Source organism: Thermobia domestica, chromosome 12, assembly GCF_964235325.1.
Source record: "Thermobia domestica chromosome 12, izTheDome1.hap1.1, whole genome shotgun sequence".
NCBI lineage: Eukaryota > Metazoa > Arthropoda > Insecta > Zygentoma > Lepismatidae > Thermobia > Thermobia domestica.
Genome location: NC_137465.1, coordinates 229,310,285 through 229,330,599, shown reverse-complemented (window position 1 = coordinate 229,330,599; position 20,315 = coordinate 229,310,285). Strand labels below are relative to the sequence as shown.

The window sequence follows — 20,315 nt, the reverse complement described above, 5'->3', positions numbered from 1 at the left end:
CGATCGTTATCCTACAATCTACCAACTATGATGTGGTTGGGCCAATGGAATGCCAACAAAGCACCAACGTGAAAAAAGACAATTGGCCAACGATCATTATCTTACGAAACGCCAACATTGTGACAATAAAATAGAACATCGTCTTACGATGAGTTGCCGAAACAACGATGCACCTACGTTGAACCACTGTTTTGTTTTCGCTTGTTGGCATCGATGGTTGATTGATTATCGAATTTGCCGTTGGTATTTTGATAGTGGCTTTGCCAATTATGCTTACAAATAGATAACGGTTGGCACACCGTTTGACAACGAAAATGTTACTTGGGTCTTGTACTGTGCAGGCCTTAAGTTGCCTAGTTATGAATATGACAAGGTGAACAGGTCATAACAGTCAGTTTACGAGAGTATAGCTAAATGGAGGAGTATGTAGTAATCAGTTGGTGTAATGTTGCGGTTTAAACAATGCACAAACATCAAGTTCATGTGTAAAATGGGGAAACCTGCTTCAGGTACTTATTTTAATTGCCTTAAAATCAGTTTATGGTGTCGGAGCTTTAAGGAAAACAGCACCGATTCCTCTTTCGCCATCATAGAAGATATCAAAACTAACGCGATGGCAGAACTTAGGACAATACCAAAGAGAACTTTTGTCGGTCTTAGGGATGCGCACGAGACAAGATTTATGGCTGTCTCGTCTCGAAAACGTGCTGTAAGTGCGATGTCTCGACTCGAAAAATGTATATTTCTCTATTGGAAGAGCCGTGTCTCGACTCGAATTTTGTCAGGAAAATCATGTCTCGACTCGTCTCGTGCGCATCCCTAGTCGGTGTTTTCAGCAATGGCAGGAGCGGATTTATGATTTAGATTTCTGGGCTTTCGGCATCTAAGGCCATTTACCCCTTCACGATTTGAAGGATGACGTCCCTCGGCGAGCACATTATCCGGGGAAAGGGAAGGAAGGAAGCGGCGTGTGACCTATAAGTTAGGTACCACTCCGGCATTTGCCTGGTGTGAATGAGGAATACCCAGGAAAACCTCATTCCGGGTAGCTGGCCTAAAAGAGCTCGTTACACCGAGTGACCCCACCGGGAATCGAACCCGGGACCGCTCGCACCGAAGGCGAGAGCGTTAGCAACTACGCTACGCGGGGTCACTAATAGCAGGAGAGGTGAAGTAAGTGTGTATGTTCCGTAGGTGACTACTTTGAAGGCCACAAAGAAAATGTGTACTTAATATTGTAGTAATAAAGAGCTACAACAGAATTCGTGGAACTTTTTGGCTGCCCCTAGTCCGTTTCTTATTAAGTTTTTATTAATGTTACCCACGAAGCAAGACAAAACGAGAAATTAGATTTTGTCACCTCGTCTCAATTCTCGAAGAATAATTTTTCTTGTTGCTTTGATTTGTAAAAGATTTGCTCGTCTCATTCCTTGATGTTTTTTTCTTAATTTCATTTAGATGTTACAATCGTTCCGCGTAAGGAAGTAACGAAAGGTATGATCTAAGAACATTTAAACCCTATTTATTATTGGTGTATATTGTGTAAGACTTTGAATATATTTAAACGCTGACAAATCGTCTTCATTGTGTTCGTGCATTTACTTAATTATAGCATTCCCTATTGATGTTACATTTTGGAATTTACTGAGCTACCTGTGGAATCATGCTCTGTAGAACATTAATTAACATCTACTCAGAGGTTCCTGTCTCCATTACCCTATATATGGGACTAGTAAACTGGCAAACTGTGCGGAGCATTGCTGTATTCTTCGCTTGTCTCGGTTTCACTGAAATGTACTTGGGATGGCCACAAAGATCCGGTTCCGTCAGAACCGGTTCCCCGAGGAACCGCTGGATCCGAAGAACCGGTTCCAGACCTGGATCCGAAAATTCTCTTCCGGAACCGGATCTTCTAGAACCGGATCCGTTCATACCCGAAAACCGGTTCCACCAGGAACTGGTTCTTGCCATCCCTAAAATGTACCACTCAACGTTGTTCGGTGATGATTCAATTTATAGTTTTTATAAATGAATCATGAAATTCTAAAACAATGCTTGAGATATAAGATTCAGGTGAACAAATAGGTTTTGCCAACGATACCGGTACTAATAATCATTGTAATAAGTGTTAATAGGATTTTCTTTCATATTAACTAATCTCCGTATCGGTTTATCCCCGGATCACTCGTTTGCAATTGATAGATCTATCACATAGAAGCAGAGAAAAATCCCTTATCCGGTCAAATATACGAAGTGCATATTTTACTAAGTAAATCAGTACGTAGCATATGTTACATACTGCTTTCCCCGCTTTGATGTTACATCATGCCGCTGCAGGAATTTGACATCTAAGAGTATTCCTTATATTACATACGTCAGCTATATGTTACATACGTCCATCTGTATGAAGATTCTGATCCCCTATATACAGTTCTTTCTTTTATACGGAAAATATTATAAAACATACTTTGCTACAGGACGTTACATATAGTCATTCCTTTAGTCCAAAAAATATAGGATTTACGCATCAAACATACGTTTTTACGGACACCGTACGTCTTTTTTTCTTTTTGAGCTCTTTTTTACAATGAGAGAAATAACAGGAAGAAACACCAAAGGAAATGTTTGGTGGGGAGGATACAACAATGGAATAAGTAAATATTGGAGCTGACACGGGAGGGTCCCATAAGTTGTCGCTAAAATCTGGTTGCCACATAGCACATCTGATAGAGCATCATGATAAATGAAAATGAGCAAAATTTAAGGTGCTATGGATCAGAAGGATAGGAGCTACGGGGCTTCAACATTTGAATATCCAAAAAATTATGTCATGGAATTATGTACGGTTAAAGTAAATATCTTGAAAACCGTTAAAGCAATCAAAACAAAAGTTGCACAATATAATGAGAAGAAAATGCCCTATCGAAAACCACAAACAGTGTTGCCAACTCTGCATAAATATTTTGTTTGAAATAGCACATATACAAGTGTGCACAGATTTAAAATGCACTATTATCACTAAACATAACAGTGAAGTGTCGTGGTACAGTGTTGCACACAATTGGAGCTACGTGTGCTGAAAATGTACAATGGAGAAGTCTGATATGTGGCAACAGATGATAATAAAGGAATCTGGGTCTCATACTATGAATTTAGTTCAAATGCATAACACAGATAGAATAAAATAGCAAAATGTCAGCAGTGTCTCAAAATATTGATGCATTTGAAAAACGAAATTGAGTGATGCCAATTTTACGTCCTGTGTCAGCTCCGGATCTGTATGGGAGTGTAAGGTTGGATCCGAATCACTATGAAAGAGAAATATTACAATGAAATGTAAGGTAAAAAGTACAAGAAAAACATGTTCGAGGCGGGATTGGAACCCGCCTCGTAGACCACACGACTATCCTGGCCGACTAAAAATGAAATGGTAGTAATAAAATAATGTAAATATGGTAGTCCGAATGTAAATATGGTAATATTGCGGTGTACAAACATAATCATATGGTATGTAGGAGAAGAAGTAAAAAAAAAAAAAAATATGTAACTTAGCACGAAAGAACAGAAACCAAGAAAGTACTCTTCCAAATGTTGATAAGATAACCGAGAGCCAGTTTACATAATTAGAAAACATGTGTTTCTTTCCTCGCGAGTATCATTTTGTTTTCGCGAGTTATCTGCTTATTCAGCGGGACTACAGAAGTATAGTGCAAAATCCGCACTTGTTTCTAGTGCATTACTTTATTACCCTTTGTTGCCACATATAAGACTTCTCTATTGTACATTTTCAGCACATGTAGCTCCAAAAGTGTGCAACACTGTACTACTACACTTCACTGTTATGTTTAGTGATAATAGTGCATTTTAAATCTGTGCACGCTTGAATATGGTGCTATTTCAAATAAAATATTTTTATGCTGAGTTGGCAACACTGCTTCACCTATGGCAACACTGTTTGTGGTTTTCGATTGGGCATTTTCTTCTCATTATATTGTGCAACTTTTGTTTTGATTGTTTTAACGGTTTTCAAGATATTTACTTTAAACGTACATAATTCCATGATATATTTTTTTGGATATTCAAATTTTGAAGCCCCGTAGCTCCTAAATTTTAAGCCCCCTAGCTCCTATCCTTCTGGTCCATATCATCTTAAATTTTGCTCATTTTCAGTTCTCATGATGCTCTATCAGATGTGCTACGCGGCAGTCAGATTTTAGCGACAACTAGTGGGACCCTCCCGTGTGAGTGGCGGATTTTGAGGTAAATCACATAGGAATTATAATTTTTGTATACTTAATGGATATACGAACTAGTATACCAGGGAACTTTTGTTCCTTAGTTTGAAACTCCTTATCGCCGTTGCTCTCTTCCAACGCCAGGTTAACCACCTGATATTTGTTCTCTTCGTGTGACTTAGTGAGAAGGAAATCGAAAAACTGTGACGTCATAATGTATCCAATTGGAAGTGATTGTCCTAGAGGAACAAATTTGGATCTGGTAATGTCGAAGATCACCTGATGAATGTTGTTATTTGTTATTTTATTTTTCATCCTTTTTCATTTATTGAATACAAGGTAATTATATTGAAAAGGACAGAGCAACCATTGAAGATTAACATTATTGGTTTGACCAGTGTCTCTGACAGACAAGAAAAATCAAGAGCAACTAGACGAATTAATTGTAAACAACGATGAATTTCACTAGGATTTTTTTCCACTGTTAAAAATGTAAACAGTGGGTTTTTATCAGCAATGTTGTTATAGCGATCGAGGACACCTGACTCATTTTCAGCATTCAGAACTATTGTACGGAATTTCACGAAACTTTCCACATTTGTGATTGGGAAATGGTAGTCCCCATATAACAAAGAGTGCCGCTCTATGAATTGTTTTAATCTCGCGTTATGTAAGACCAGGCCCGTAGCCAGGCCAAAAATGTAGGGGGACCCCACCCAACCATATTATAGTTCATTTGCAAGCTTACCGTGAAAATTTTAGGGGGCAGTGAAAATTTAGGGGGCCGGCCCACCCTAGCCCTCGTGGATATGGGCCTGTGTGAGACTGTATACTTTTTAATTATTTCTTTTAGATGACATGTGTGAGAGGATGAGAAACAGGTAAAATCTTCACGTTTATAACAAAAAAGGGTAGTATTTCCTACGAGATATATCGTAACATTTGTCCTAAGATAAATCCTAAGATATTTCCTAGAATTTATCTCATAGTGTACAGCAGGCCTTATTGTTACTTGTTAGACATCCACTATTAGGTCGGCTGTGTATTGATCAGAGGACAGGACAGTCGAACGAGGTTTAATACTGTGAGGAAATGCAATAAAATCTTGTACCGCATAACCACTCGACACATGCTAGGCAATGGTCTCTCTAACGCTGTGAATGAGACACACTGAATGCACTCAGACCATCCTCTTGCCATATTCTTTTGTCTTCCTCTGCCTCGGCTTGGCTGGCCTTCATCTGCTCAATATACGACCGGCCTTAGACTTGTAAACTTTGCAATCTATCTAACAATTCGGCAGAGTTTTTTTTTAATCTCACGAAACCAGTCATTCCCAACTGAATAGTCTGTGATGTCAAATTTTGATGCTTCCATTTTTGGTAAACCACACGGAGAGGAGAAGGAGGTTGGACTAATTGATTTTGATTTACGAAGGACCACGACAATAGGCAAGATAGTTGTGGTTTTGCAGGCTTATTACTTGTGGATCCGTGACTACATGAACACTGCTAACTAGTGCTCTCAAACGGGTCGGGTCAGTCGGGTCAGCTCGGATCGGGTTGTCGGGTCGGGTTAATCTGATCAACTCGGGTCGGGTTGTCGGGTCGGGTTAATCGGGTCAGCTCGGGTTGTCGGGTCGGGTCAATCGGGTCCGCTCGGGTCGGGTTGTCGGGTCGGGTCAGTCGGGTTATCGGGTCGGGTTCGTATATTAATCGTATATTAAGGTTAAGGTGATTGAATGTTATGTATGAGATATAATGCAAGCTGCACAATGTTATTAATCCAGAGTCAGCATAATGTTGTAAATAAAATGTTAATAGAATGTCTTCGCCGAGAGTCTGGCAATGCAGGAAGGCAATGCAGACAATGTGTCTATTCTCGCATTAGCCAGATTCTGTGCATTGTACAAAGAGAATCTGTAAGATTTCACGAATTTCACGAAATCACGGATATGCGGAAATTGCTTAGAATCGAGAAATCGGAGTGTGTCGAGGGTTGCAGTTTTTGACAAGCAGACGACAAGCGGATGACAAGCAGACGACAGAAGTGGATGAGGCTCAACAAAACCAGAGGATGAGAGAGGTTCAGGATCAGTCCTTGGAGATCAGTGGTGATTAGTCAGGAGCAGTCAAATTGAGTCCATGATTAAGTCTTGGAGACCTTAGTTAAAAATCGCCAGACAGTCAGATGACAGCGAAAGGAAAGTCATCGTGAACTACATTATTTAAACCACGTAGAACGTCACGTCCAGATAAGCATTTGAGAGGAGTCCATACCTCAATGCTCGTCCTCGCCGTCCAGTAATCAGGAGTATCATCATAGAGGAGTTACGTTCGACACCAGGTCATCGTTGGAGCGACACCAGAATCTTCAGGTATGTGTTACACCTACTCAGGGCTCAAAGGTTCAATACTCGATCGTTGCGATACTCGTCTGGCAAACGTTCCTAATATCCGTTATTAAAAGCATCACGAAATCTTACAGTCAAATCTAACTTATGAGAAATATAGTGATATCAATTAAATGAAGTTAACGTTTTCTTATTTGTATTTATCCCCGTTTGGTAAACCTCTCGCATATGAATATTAGATTTATCCCACTCATTCTAGATGGTGAGTGGAAGGCATCCAGTTTCACTCAAACAGGCATCCCCAAACTAGGCACTGAGTGGCTGGGTTGTCTATATATATATATATATATCTATCTATCTATCTATCTATCTATATATATATATATATATATATATATATATATATATATATATATATATATATATATATATATATATGTGTGTGTGTGTGTGTGTGTGTGTGTATTCAAGGTGAATGTTTCCATCTTTATTGTTCATGATTTTACTCTTTGGAAAACAGTGAAAATATAAGAATTTAGTACCTCAAACAACTAGGATTCATTAATGCAATTGATTTCTAATATAAGTAAATAGTTATTTAATCATGGCGTTTAAAATATGTGTAGCTGGTTGACTTAAGTGGAAGCAAATACACTTTTACAGGTAAAGAAAATAACTTATAGGTTCATGCCTCTACTTGAAGAGGATCTTTCTATTCGTGTGGGCAGCAGCAAACATATCCACAACTTGTTAAAGATCTAACGATTTAGCAATTTTCTTCTCAATATAAAGTAACACTAAGTTTTTCAACCTATCATGAGTCATTGACTTGCGTATACAAGTCTTTAATCTTTTCAAAGAAGAGAATGACCTTTCACATGTAGCACTGGAAACTGATATAATCACAGAGATGATACCTAGCTTGTAGGTTTCTAGGAATGCGTTTTTGTAGACACAAAGAAGATCAACGAAATTCGTTAAGGAATCAGCTTTCGTTTTCTTCTCGTCTTCATACAACTTAATTGTTAGAGCAACCCACATTATGCTTTATTTCTTGTTTAATTATGCTATTTTTAAATTATGCTTTATTGTTAATTTCAATGATTATTTTACATTAATCGTGTATAATGTATATTTATTATACATCAAATATTCTAAATATCTTGATCTATTTATTGATATTTTTTTGCAACTAGTTTCTCTCATATTTAATGAACTTTCTACTTAATTCATTGTAAAGAGATGTGCTTTGCTCGAATAATTTTTTTCTATCATTTGTGTGCGCCTTACAGGTACATATACATAGAAAGGGAAAGTAAAAGATGCCACCAAAAAGTACAGAAAGTGCTTAAGTTCAAAAAGTAAACATAACAATACAGTGATGACGCCAGAGGGGGGCAAGGGGGGCGAGCGCCCCCTAGTAGCTACTTCTGCCCCCCTGACTGCTACCTAGACTGCCCCCCAGACTCGTACAATCTTTAAACATTCTTCATGTAGTATTATATATCAGTATCATAACCAATCTCATTGACAAATTGTAGTCTACTTTCCATGAATTTACTATGTGGCAGATTAATCCTCAAGCTTTCTTCTTTGAGCGTCTGGGTATGCACGCATACTTCTGTTTTCTAATTTAGCCCCTTTTGAGGTAAATTTTAGTTATACTTCTTTCTTATGATTTTTAATAATTGTGCCTAGCGAACAATAGTAGATTTGGTCGACTTGTTTTCTTCTCATTGGATCAACTTCGATTGGAAACAAAAGAAAGGTAAAACCAGTTACGTAACTTGTTTGTATTTGTCCAGGTTTGAAGTTTTCAGTTTCATATTTTGTTTTATTTAAAACTTCTTTTTTCTGAAACATTATTCTCGGCTTCCAATATTCAGAGGATGTGTTTATAACAGCTTAGTTTGCAACTACCAGGGCTTAATTTTTTGAAGGAGATAAAAAGAGTTGTGTTTTCCCTTCCTGCAAATGATAATAATAAAATTATGGAATGAAATTGATTCCTAATAAAGTGTATTGTCAGAGTGCTGATCTTTAGTTAGTAATTGGTTTATACTAGTGCTCCTTTACTTATTTTGTTTCAAAGTACTGACGTGACGTCTACCATATTGACTAGGAACTGCTGAAAAATTCGTAGCCCAACCCAGAAGGAGTTCACGTGGATTGGTGAAGTTTTACTTCTTATTCTCTTCCCCCGAGAGTCAATATACTACCTTGTACAGTGCTCCAGCTTTTGCAGAAAAGTTAAAAAAATCTAGATTTCCTCGCACCACTGTTCGTAGTACTACCCCTATCAGATCTAAAATGGCGTCTTTCAAGTGTTATTTAAGTTTGGGAAATAAGTACACGTAATAGTTAGACGGAGCTAAATCTGCGGAATAAGAATGATGATCTAGACATTGAAATCCTAGATTATGCAATGTCAGTTATGTTCGCAGGGGCTTGATGGACAGGTGTATTCTCCTGAAGGAACAGAATTCCTTTCTTTTCATTTTCCGCAGCGTTGAACTTTGAATTTTTCTTTCAGTTTTGTAAGTAATGTAGAGATTCTGGATTAAATATCTGACCATTGAGGAGGTAGTCTACCACTCCATACTTATACCAGAAGAATGTTCCAAACAGTTTCTCAACCTACTTCTGTGTCTTGAACTTCTTGGGGCGATGGAGAAATGAGTGCTACTACTCCATTGACTGTTGTTCCGATTCAGGATCATAGTGGTACAACCATATTTCATCTATGGTTACTATTCGTCAGCGAAATTGATCAGCATTACGGTCAAATTGGAAGAATACTTCTCTTAATGCCGTTACCCTTTTATTCTCCTGACATATATTTTGGGAACCCATTATGCCGAGAACTTGCGCATACCCAAGCCATTCTGAATTATGCTACCGACGAGTTCCAAAGAAATGCCCAGAATCTCTGACACAAGTTTTGCTGAGAAGATAAAAACTGAGAAATCGGGGTGCAGACCTCAGTCTATAATAAATATAAATAGCTTAAATTATTTTTGTCACACAAAACTGGGGTGGCCTAGACCCTCCGACCCCGGGCTATATCCACCACTGACTGAAATGCTGCAATTTTCAAGAATAATGTCACAAATTGCATCCATGATTCCAGGAAGAGTCATTGCTTTTAATCATCCTGGATGTAAAGCATAATTTGTTGAGAAATTGCTACGTTTATACTAAGCCACTTACTTCTTCACCACTATATATAACGGAGGAGAGTCCCGTGGTGTTTCACGGATTTCCTAATTAATTTACTTCGGTGACTTTCCTTGGTGGAACAAAAATGTTATAACAGTAAGGATCTGGATGTTCGTGAAATTATCTGTTTGGGCACACATAATCACTTCAGAGGCCTGAGAAACAATAAGAATTTCATTATTAATATGAAAATTTATATTTGTACATACAGAGATATGTTTTTCTAAACTACGGTTTCATTTTTCTACCTAGTACCTACACTCCTTCTGGATTGGACTACGACATTTTCAGCAGCTCCTCGTAAGTTCTCTCTCTCTCTCTCTCTACACACACACACACATATATATATATATATATATATATATATATATATATATATAGAGAGAGAGAGAGAGAGAGAGAGAGAGAGAGAGGAGAGAGAGCGAGAGATACGTAGCATATAGACGAATGTGTTACTTGTAGCATACGTGAAAGTATAATTTAATTTATGTTTAGGCTTCAAAAGTTTCATTGAAAAATATTTCATGTGCAGACGTTACTTATTTGTTAGTTACAAATTTTATTTGAAATAAGTTTAATTTATAATCATATAGATCTAACATAAAAACAGCAACGAAATACACAATGCAATGTAAAATAAGTCAAACGTAATAAATATGTCATAGTAGTAGTGGCCGACGTATATTGAGCCGAGTCAGCAAAAATTTTTGTGACGTCATAGGTCAAAGGTCAATGACCTGGCCCGGGGGTCAATGACCGAGGGGTACCTAGGACCACCCCCTCTAAATTTTGGCAGGGGTACCTTGGCCCATCCCCTAAATTTTGGCAGGGGTACATAGGACCACCCCCCTTAAATTTTGGAAATTGCCAAATCTAAAAATTTGATATGGTAGCCTAGGACCATAGTATGTACCTCTATCAGTATTGGGTGTCTATGTCGTTCCCTTTCATGGGTAAAAAATTGCCAAAAATTCAAATTTCGGGGGATTTTGACCTAATTTATCCCCTTTGATGAGGTGTTATTACCCTATATGGTTATATGGGCGTATACAGGGGTCCATTACCTTTCATAAGACATGGGTATATTAATGCACCCCTTGAAAAATTTGGGAGGGGTACCTTGGCCCACCCCTTCAATTTTGGAAATTGCCCAATTTAAACATTGGGTATTATAGTACAGGACCCTAATATGTATTATGATAAATTTGGGCGGTCCACCTCGTTCCCTTTTAGGGGCACACAATTGCCAAGTTGTACCACGTGTTTGGTTTTCGACCTAATTTATCTCCTTGGATGAGGTCCTATTACCTTATATAGTTATATGGTCATGTATAGGGGGTCCATTATCTATCATAAGACATGGGTACATTGGTGCACCCCTTGAAAAATTTGGGAGGAGTACCTTGGCCCACCCCTTAAATTTTGGAAATTGCCAAATCTAAAAATTTGGTGTGGTAGCCTAGGACCATAGTATGTACCTCTATCAGTATTGGGTGTCTATGTCGTTCCCTTTCATGGGTAAAAAAATTGCCAAAAATTCAAATTTCGGGGGTTTTTGACGTAATTTATCCCCTTTGATGAGGTGTTATTACCCTATATAGTTATATGAGCGTATACAGGAGTCTATTATCTTTCATAAGATATGGGTACATTGGTGCACCCCTTTAAAAATTTGGGAGGGGTACCTTGGCCCACCCCTTAAATTTTGGAAATTGCCCAATTTAAACATTTGGTATTATAGTACAGGACCCTAATATGTATTATGATAAATTTGGATGGTCCACCTCGTTCCCTTTTAGGGGGTACAAAATTGCCAAAATATAAACGTAAGCAATACGTAGTACCACGTGTTTGGATTTTGGTCGATTTTATCCCCGTTGATGAGGTCCTATTACCTTATATGGTTATATGGGCGTATACAGGTGTCCATTACCTTTCATAAGACATGGGTACATTAATGCACCCCTTGAAAAATTTGGGAGGGGTACCTTGGCCCACCCCTTAAATTTTGGAAATTGACCAATTTAAACATTGGGTATTATAGTATAGGACCCTAATATGTATTATGATAAATTTGGATGGTCCACCTCGTTCCCTTTTAGGGGTATAAAATTGTAAAAATATAAACGTAAGCAATACGTTGTACCACGTGTTTGTTCTTTTGGCCCATTTATCCCCTTGGATGAGGTCCTACTACATTATATAGTTATATGGTTATGTATAGGGGTCTATTTCCTATCATAAGACATGGGTATATTGGTGCACCCCTTGAAAAATTTGGGAGGGGTACCTTGGCCCACCCCTTCAATTTTAGAAATTGCCCATTTTACACATTTGGTATAATAGTATAGGACCCTAATATATATTACTATAAATTTGGGTGGTCCACCTCGTTCCCTTTTAGGGGTACCAAATTGCCAAAATTTTAGTACAACCACGTGTTTGGACTTTTGACCTAATTTATCGCCTTTGATGAGGTGTTATTATCCTATATGGTTATATGGGCGTATACAGGGTTCATTACCTTTCATAAAACATGGGTATATTAATGCACCCCGGGAGAGGTCACTTGGCGCACCCCTTAAATTTTGGAAATTGCCCAATTTAAACATTTGGTATAATAGTATAGGACCCTAATATATATTACTATAAACTCGTTCCCGTTTAGGGGTACAAAATTGCCAAAATATAAACGTAAGCAATACGTTGTACCACGTGTTTCGTTTTTTTTTACCTAATTTATTCCATTGGATGAAGTCCTATTACCTTATATCGTTATATGGTCACGTATGGGGATTCATTTCCTATCATAAGACATAGGTACATTTGTGCACCCTGGAGGGGTACTTTGGCCCACCCCTTTAATTTTGGAAATTGCCCCTTTTACATGTTTGGTATTATAGTATAGGACCCTAATATAGATTAGTATAAATTTGGATGATTCACCTCGTTTCCTTTCATGGGTACGAAATTGCCAAATTTTAGTACAACCACGTGTTTGGTTTTGGCTCAATTTATCCCCTTGGATGAGGTCCTATTACCTTATATGGTTATATGGCCATGTATGTATTGGTCCATTTCCTATTATAAGACATGTGTACATTGATGCACCCGAGGGAGGGGATTCGGTATCATAGTACATGCCTCAACATGTATCATAATAAATATGGATGGTCCATCTTGTTCCCTTTCATGGGTAAAAAATTGCTAAAATATAAACATAAGCAATATGTTGTACCATGTGTTTGGTTTCTGGCCCAATTCTTCCCCTTTGATGATGTTCTATTACGTTATATGGTTATATGGACATGTATATGGGTTCATTTCCTATCATAAGACATGGGTACATTGACGCATACTTTAAAAATTTGGGAGGGGTATCTTGGCTCATCCACTCGGTTTTAGAAATTGTTTAATATAAGCATTTGGTATCATAGTACAGGACCTCAATATGTACCACTATAAATTTGGATGGTCCACATCGTTCCCTTTCATGGGTAAAGAACTACCAAAAATCAAATTTTGGAGGTTATTGACCCCGTCTTATAAGGTTTTAACGCGTTATATGGATATGTACAGAGGTTTATTACCTTCATATGTTTATGTTCCCTTTTAAATTTGGGAATTATCAAATAACAAAATTCGGTAAACGTTTTCTAGGACCCATTGGTGTCCCTCTTATGGCCAAATATTCAAAATTTAAAGGTTATTGACCGGCTTTATTATTGAATAAGTACAGGATTTATTACTTTTTTCATAAGACACAGGTGTGTTTGTGTACCAATCTTAAATTTTGGGAGGTGGTACATTTCTTATTGTCATATCAATAATTGGTAATTGTTCTTAGAATTGGGTGGTCTCTTTTTCTTTGGGTAAATTATTGTGATCACATGATCAGTTATTGACCTATGATGGGATTAGGAGCCCAGGACATTGGTACATTTAAACTTTATAGGATAATTTGAGAATGCGTCATTGGTATTGATTATTACAGCCAAATATAAACGTAAGCAATACGATGTACCACGTAATTGACCTTGATGAGGTAGTGTACAGGGATACATAGCTAACCTTATTGAATCTTATGACTCATAGTCTTAAGGAAATACATGCTACAACACTGGCAAAGTTATTGTTGATGCAATTTGATTGGTGGATCACTATCTTTCGTGCAATCTGATTGGCTGATCACTATCTTTCGTGCAATCTGATTGGTTGCTGATGTTCAAATCTTTGCTGCATTCAGTTTTAAGTTTTGTTTAACATTTAAAAATCTTGGTTTCGTTCAACATTTTGCACTCACTGATAAATATGATCAAAACCGTTTATTTGTTAATCGAATAGTTAAAAACCGGATAAAGTTTGACGGTTAACCGTGAAACGTAAAATTTTTTTGTTTGAAAGTTTTTGTTAAAAACTCTTGTTTCAAATTTGTTTGAATTTTTTTGAAAACCGTTTATTTGTTAATCGAATAGTTAAAAAACCGGATAAAGTTTGACGGTTAACCGTGAAACGTAAAATTTTTAGTTTGAATTTTTTGTTTGAAACTTTGCTTGAAAATTCTTGCTTTCAAATTTTTGTTTGAATTTTTTGTTTCAAAATTTTGTTTGAAAATATTTTGTTTGAAATTTTTTGTTTCAAAATTTTGTTTGAATTTTTTTGTTTAAAATTTTTCGTTTCCAATTTTTTTTTTCTGTTTCAAGATTTTTGTTTGAAAAAATTTTTCGTTTCCAAATTTTGTTTCAAATTTTTTGTTTGAAAGTGTTTGTTTGAAAATTTTTTTGTTTGAAATTTTTTTGTTGCAAAATTTTGTTTGAAAATTTTTTGTTTAAAATTTTTTCGTTTGAAATTTTTCGTTTCCAAATTTTTTGTTTAAAATTTTTTTGTTTCGAATTTTTAAAGAACCGGAACTGTTAGAACTAAAACCTCTGGCAACATTGTGGTGCACGTCAGAACATGGGGTTGTACTTGAAATGAAAAAAAACACTTCATTGAAATGGATCATTTTATTACACTCCACATACATCCATACCAGATAGTGGTTCTGGATATTGTCGATACAATGTATTTTGAACTTCGTGCACTATTTTGTCTTTAGCATATAATTTTAATTCCAATTGAAGTCTTTTAAGGTCTATTGCAATATCAATTGGTGGAAACTCAATGTCCATTTGATCACAAATAAACTGTTTATCAATACAGGTATGCACCCACGAACAACCATCACAATATCTAGATACATGTTGTACAATATGCATAACACATTTTGAAGGAATATACTTGTTTTGTTACACACTTCCACTGCATGTTTCACACACTGAAATACGTTGATAAATTTGTTCCATTCCGTTTGTGTTAGATACACCATGTTGCGAGGGACATGGAATGTACTCTTTTTACGTAACAGCACCATCTTCTCTTCGAGGACCACTTCATGATTTGAGCCTAATGATTTGACTATGGTCATATTTAGCTCATCATGAAAATAATCGTTCATTTGGTCGATTCGTGCCATTCTTCACAGGTCAGTTGTACACCAAATTGTTCTGCTTTGCCCAATCGAATCACTGGTTCAAATGTTCTAGCACTGATACCAATCATCACATGTTTTGTTTATTGGATAATAGCTTGCGAAGATGAACTCTTTATCGTTAGAAGTACACATCTTTCCTCCTGAAAAGCACTTGCTCAAATGATTTCGTGGGATGACACTGTATTTGCTGGTTTATAGTTATTGCTGATGTCGAATGTGCTGATTCATGATTTCATCACAGTTACTGACGTCATGCCGACCAACCAAATTCATACAACTATGTCTAATGTGCTGACGTTTGAATCACAATTGCTGACGAATCCGGCTGTGTACTAAATTCAAATTGATGACTTCGACCCAAGAATCCTTTGTAACATAAAGATACAGATCCAGTATTTAAGAAACGCAGCAGTTCTTCTTGTTTTGATGCCTCCATGGGTAAATATCTTGCTGGTAAAATTATATTCTTATCATTTTCAAGCTTCACTACGATTCTTAATCCAAACTTTGTAGGGATTTTTTGGCTAGCTAAGATTCTATAAGGTACATTCTGTTGTAAATCAGTAATCTTGGTAAATGATTTCATCACATCACGTGTGTTTAGAAACTGCAGACAAGTAGCCATGATGACGTTATCATGAATACTAACTCGAACGATGATGCAAAACCGATGTCGTTGCATTATCATGTTCTGACGTGCACCACAATGTTGCCAGAGGTTTTAGTTCTAACAGTTCCGGTTCTTTAAAAATTCGAAACAAAAAAAATTTTAAACAAAAAATTTGGAAACGAAAAATTTCAAACGAAAAAATTTTAAACAAAAAATTTTCAAACAAAATTTTGCAACAAAAAAATTTCAAACAAAAAAATTTTCAAACAAACACTTTCAAACAAAAAATTTGAAACAAAATTTGGAAACGAAAAATTTTTTCAAACAAAAATCTTGAAACAGAAAAAAAAATTGGAAACGAAAAATTTTAAACAAAAAAATTCAAACAAAATTTTGAAACAAAAAATTTCAAACAAAATATTTTCAAACAAAATTTTGAAACAAAAAATTCAAACAAAAATTTGAAAGCAAGAATTTTCAAGCAAAGTTTCAAACAAAAAATTCAAACTAAAAATTTTACGTTTCACGGTTAACCGTCAAACTTTATCCGGTTTTTTAACTATTCGATTAACAAATAAACGGTTTTCAAAAAAATTCAAACAAATTTGAAACAAGAGTTTTTAACAAAAACTTTCAAACAAAAAAATTTTACGTTTCACGGTTAACCGTCAAACTTTATCCGGTTTTTAACTATTCGATTAACAAATAAACGGTTTTGATCATATTTATCAGTGAGTGCAAAATGTTGAACGAAACCAAGATTTTTAAATGTTAAACAAAACTTAAAACTGAATGCAGCAAAGATTTGAACATCAGCAACCAATCAGATTGCACGAAAGATAGTGATCAGCCAATCAGATTGCACGAAAGATAGTGATCCACCAATCAAATTGCATCAACAATAACTTTGCCAGTGTTGTAGCATGTATTTCCTTAAGACTATGAGTCATAAGATTCAATAAGGTTAGCTATGTATCCCTGTACACTACCTCATCAAGGTCAATTACGTGGTACATCGTATTGCTTACGTTTATATTTGGCTGTAATAATCAATACCAATGACGCATTCTCAAATTATCCTATAAAGTTTAAATGTACCAATGTCCTGGGCTCCTAATCCCATCATAGGTCAATAACTGATCATGTGATCACAATAATTTACCCAAAGAAAAAGAGACCACCCAATTCTAAGAACAATTACCAATTATTGATATGACAATAAGAAATGTACCACCTCCCAAAATTTAAGATTGGTACACAAACACACCTGTGTCTTATGAAAAAAGTAATAAATCCTGTACTTATTCAATAATAAAGCCGGTCAATAACCTTTAAATTTTGAATATTTGGCCATAAGAGGGACACCAATGGGTCCTAGAAAACGTTTACCGAATTTTGTTATTTGATAATTCCCAAATTTAAAAGGGAACATAAACATATGAAGGTAATAAACCTCTGTACATATCCATATAACGCGTTAAAACCTTATAAGACGGGGTCAATAACCTCCAAAATTTGATTTTTGGTAGTTCTTTACCCATGAAAGGGAACGATGTGGACCATCCAAATTTATAGTGGTACATATTGAGGTCCTGTACTATGATACCAAATGCTTATATTAAACAATTTCTAAAACCGAGTGGATGAGCCAAGATACCCCTCCCAAATTTTTAAAGTATGCGTCAATGTACCCATGTCTTATGATAGGAAATGAACCCATATACATGTCCATATAACCATATAACGTAATAGAACATCATCAAAGGGGAAGAATTGGGCCAGAAACCAAACACATGGTACAACATATTGCTTATGTTTATATTTTAGCAATTTTTTACCCATGAAAGGGAACAAGATGGACCATCCATATTTATTATGATACATGTTGAGGCATGTACTATGATACCGAATCCCCTCCCTCGGGTGCATCAATGTACACATGTCTTATAATAGGAAATGGACCAATACATACATGGCCATATAACCATATAAGGTAATAGGACCTCATCCAAGGGGATAAATTGAGCCAAAACCAAACACGTGGTTGTACTAAAATTTGGCAATTTCGTACCCATGAAAGGAAACGAGGTGAATCATCCAAATTTATACTAATCTATATTAGGGTCCTATACTATAATACCAAACATGTAAAAGGGGCAATTTCCAAAATTAAAGGGGTGGGCCAAAGTACCCCTCCAGGGTGCACAAATGTACCTATGTCTTATGATAGGAAATGAATCCCCATACGTGACCATATAACGATATAAGGTAATAGGACTTCATCCAATGGAATAAATTAGGTAAAAAAAACGAAACACGTGGTACAACGTATTGCTTACGTTTATATTTTGGCAATTTTGTACCCCTAAACGGGAACGAGTTTATAGTAATATATATTAGGGTCCTATACTATTATACCAAATGTTTAAATTGGGCAATTTCCAAAATTTAAGGGGTGGGCCAAGGTACCTCTCCCGGGGTGCATTAATATACCCATGTTTTATGAAAGGTAATGAACCCTGTATACGCCCATATAACCATATAGGATAATAACACCTCATCAAAGGCGATAAATTAGGTCAAAAGTCCAAACACGTGGTTGTACTAAAATTTTGGCAATTTGGTACCCCTAAAAGGGAACGAGGTGGACCACCCAAATTTATAGTAATATATATTAGGGTCCTATACTATTATACCAAATGTGTAAAATGGGCAATTTCTAAAATTGAAGGGGTGGGCCAAGGTACCCCTCCCAAATTTTTCAAGGGGTGCACCAATATACCCATGTCTTATGATAGGAAATAGACCCCTATACATAACCATATAACTATATAATGTAGTAGGACCTCATCCAAGGGGATAAATGGGCCAAAAGAACAAACACGTGGTACAACGTATTGCTTACGTTTATATTTTTACAATTTTATACCCCTAAAAGGGAACGAGGTGGACCATCCAAATTTATCATAATACATATTAGGGTCCTATACTATAATACCCAATGTTTAAATTGGTCAATTTCCAAAATTTAAGGGGTGGGCCAAGGTACCCCTCCCAAATTTTTCAAGGGGTGCATTAATGTACCCATGTCTTATGAAAGGTAATGGACACCTGTATACGCCCATATAACCATATAAGGTAATAGGACCTCATCAACGGGGATAAAATCGACCAAAATCCAAACACGTGGTACTACGTATTGCTTACGTTTATATTTTGGCAATTTTGTACCCCCTAAAAGGGAACGAGGTGGACCATCCAAATTTATCATAATACATATTAGGGTCCTGTACTATAATACCAAATGTTTAAATTGGGCAATTTCCAAAATTTAAGGGGTGGGCCAAGGTACCCCTCCCAAATTTTTAAAGGGGTGCACCAATGTACCCATATCTTATGAAAGATAATAGACTCCTGTATACGCTCATATAACTATATAGGGTAATAACACCTCATCAAAGGGGATAAATTACGTCAAAAACCCCCGAAATTTGAATTTTTGGCAATTTTTTTACCCATGAAAGGGAACGACATAGACACCCAATACTGATAGAGGTACATACTATGGTCCTAGGCTACCACACCAAATTTTTAGATTTGGCAATTTCCAAAATTTAAGGGGTGGGCCAAGGTACTCCTCCCAAATTTTTCAAGGGGTGCACCAATGTACCCATGTCTTATGATAGATAATGGACCCCCTATACATGACCATATAACTATATAAGGTAATAGGACCTCATCCAAGGAGATAAATTAGGTCGAAAACCAAACACGTGGTACAACGTATTGCTTACGTTTATATTTTGGCAATTGTGTGCCCCTAAAAGGGAACGAGGTGGACCGCCCAAATTTATCATAATACATATTAGGGTCCTGTACTATAATACCCAATGTTTAAATTGGGCAATTTCCAAAATTGAAGGGGTGGGCCAAGGTACCCCTCCCAAATTTTTCAAGGGGTGCATTAATATACCCATGTCTTATGAAAGGTAATGGACCCCTGTATACGCCCATATAACCATATAGGGTAATAACACCTCATCAAAGGAGATAAATTAGGTCAAAATCCCCCGAAATTTGAATTTTTGGCAATTTTTTACCCATGAAAGGGAACGACATAGACACCCAATACTGATAGAGGTACATACTATGGTCCTAGGCTACCATATCAAATTTTTAGATTTGGCAATTTCCAAAATTTAAGGGGGGTGGTCCTATGTACCCCTGCCAAAATTTAGGGGATGGGCCAAGGTACCCCTGCCAAAATTTAGAGGGGGTGGTCCTAGGTACCCCTCGGTCATTGACCCTCGGGCCAGGTCATTGACCTTTGACCTATGACGTCACAAAAATTTTTGCTGACTCGGC

The 20,315-nt window shown here is 36.6% G+C and overlaps 1 non-coding gene across 1 annotated transcript; it reads right to left on the bottom strand.

Annotated features, from left to right (window-relative positions):
- Window positions 1–1,077: 1,077 nt before the first annotated feature.
- TRNAR-UCG (transfer RNA arginine (anticodon UCG)) lies at window positions 1,078–1,152 on the bottom strand. The gene has a single exon. It is a non-coding gene; the product is annotated as a tRNA-Arg (tRNA).
- Between the last annotated feature and the right edge of the window lie 19,163 nt (window positions 1,153–20,315).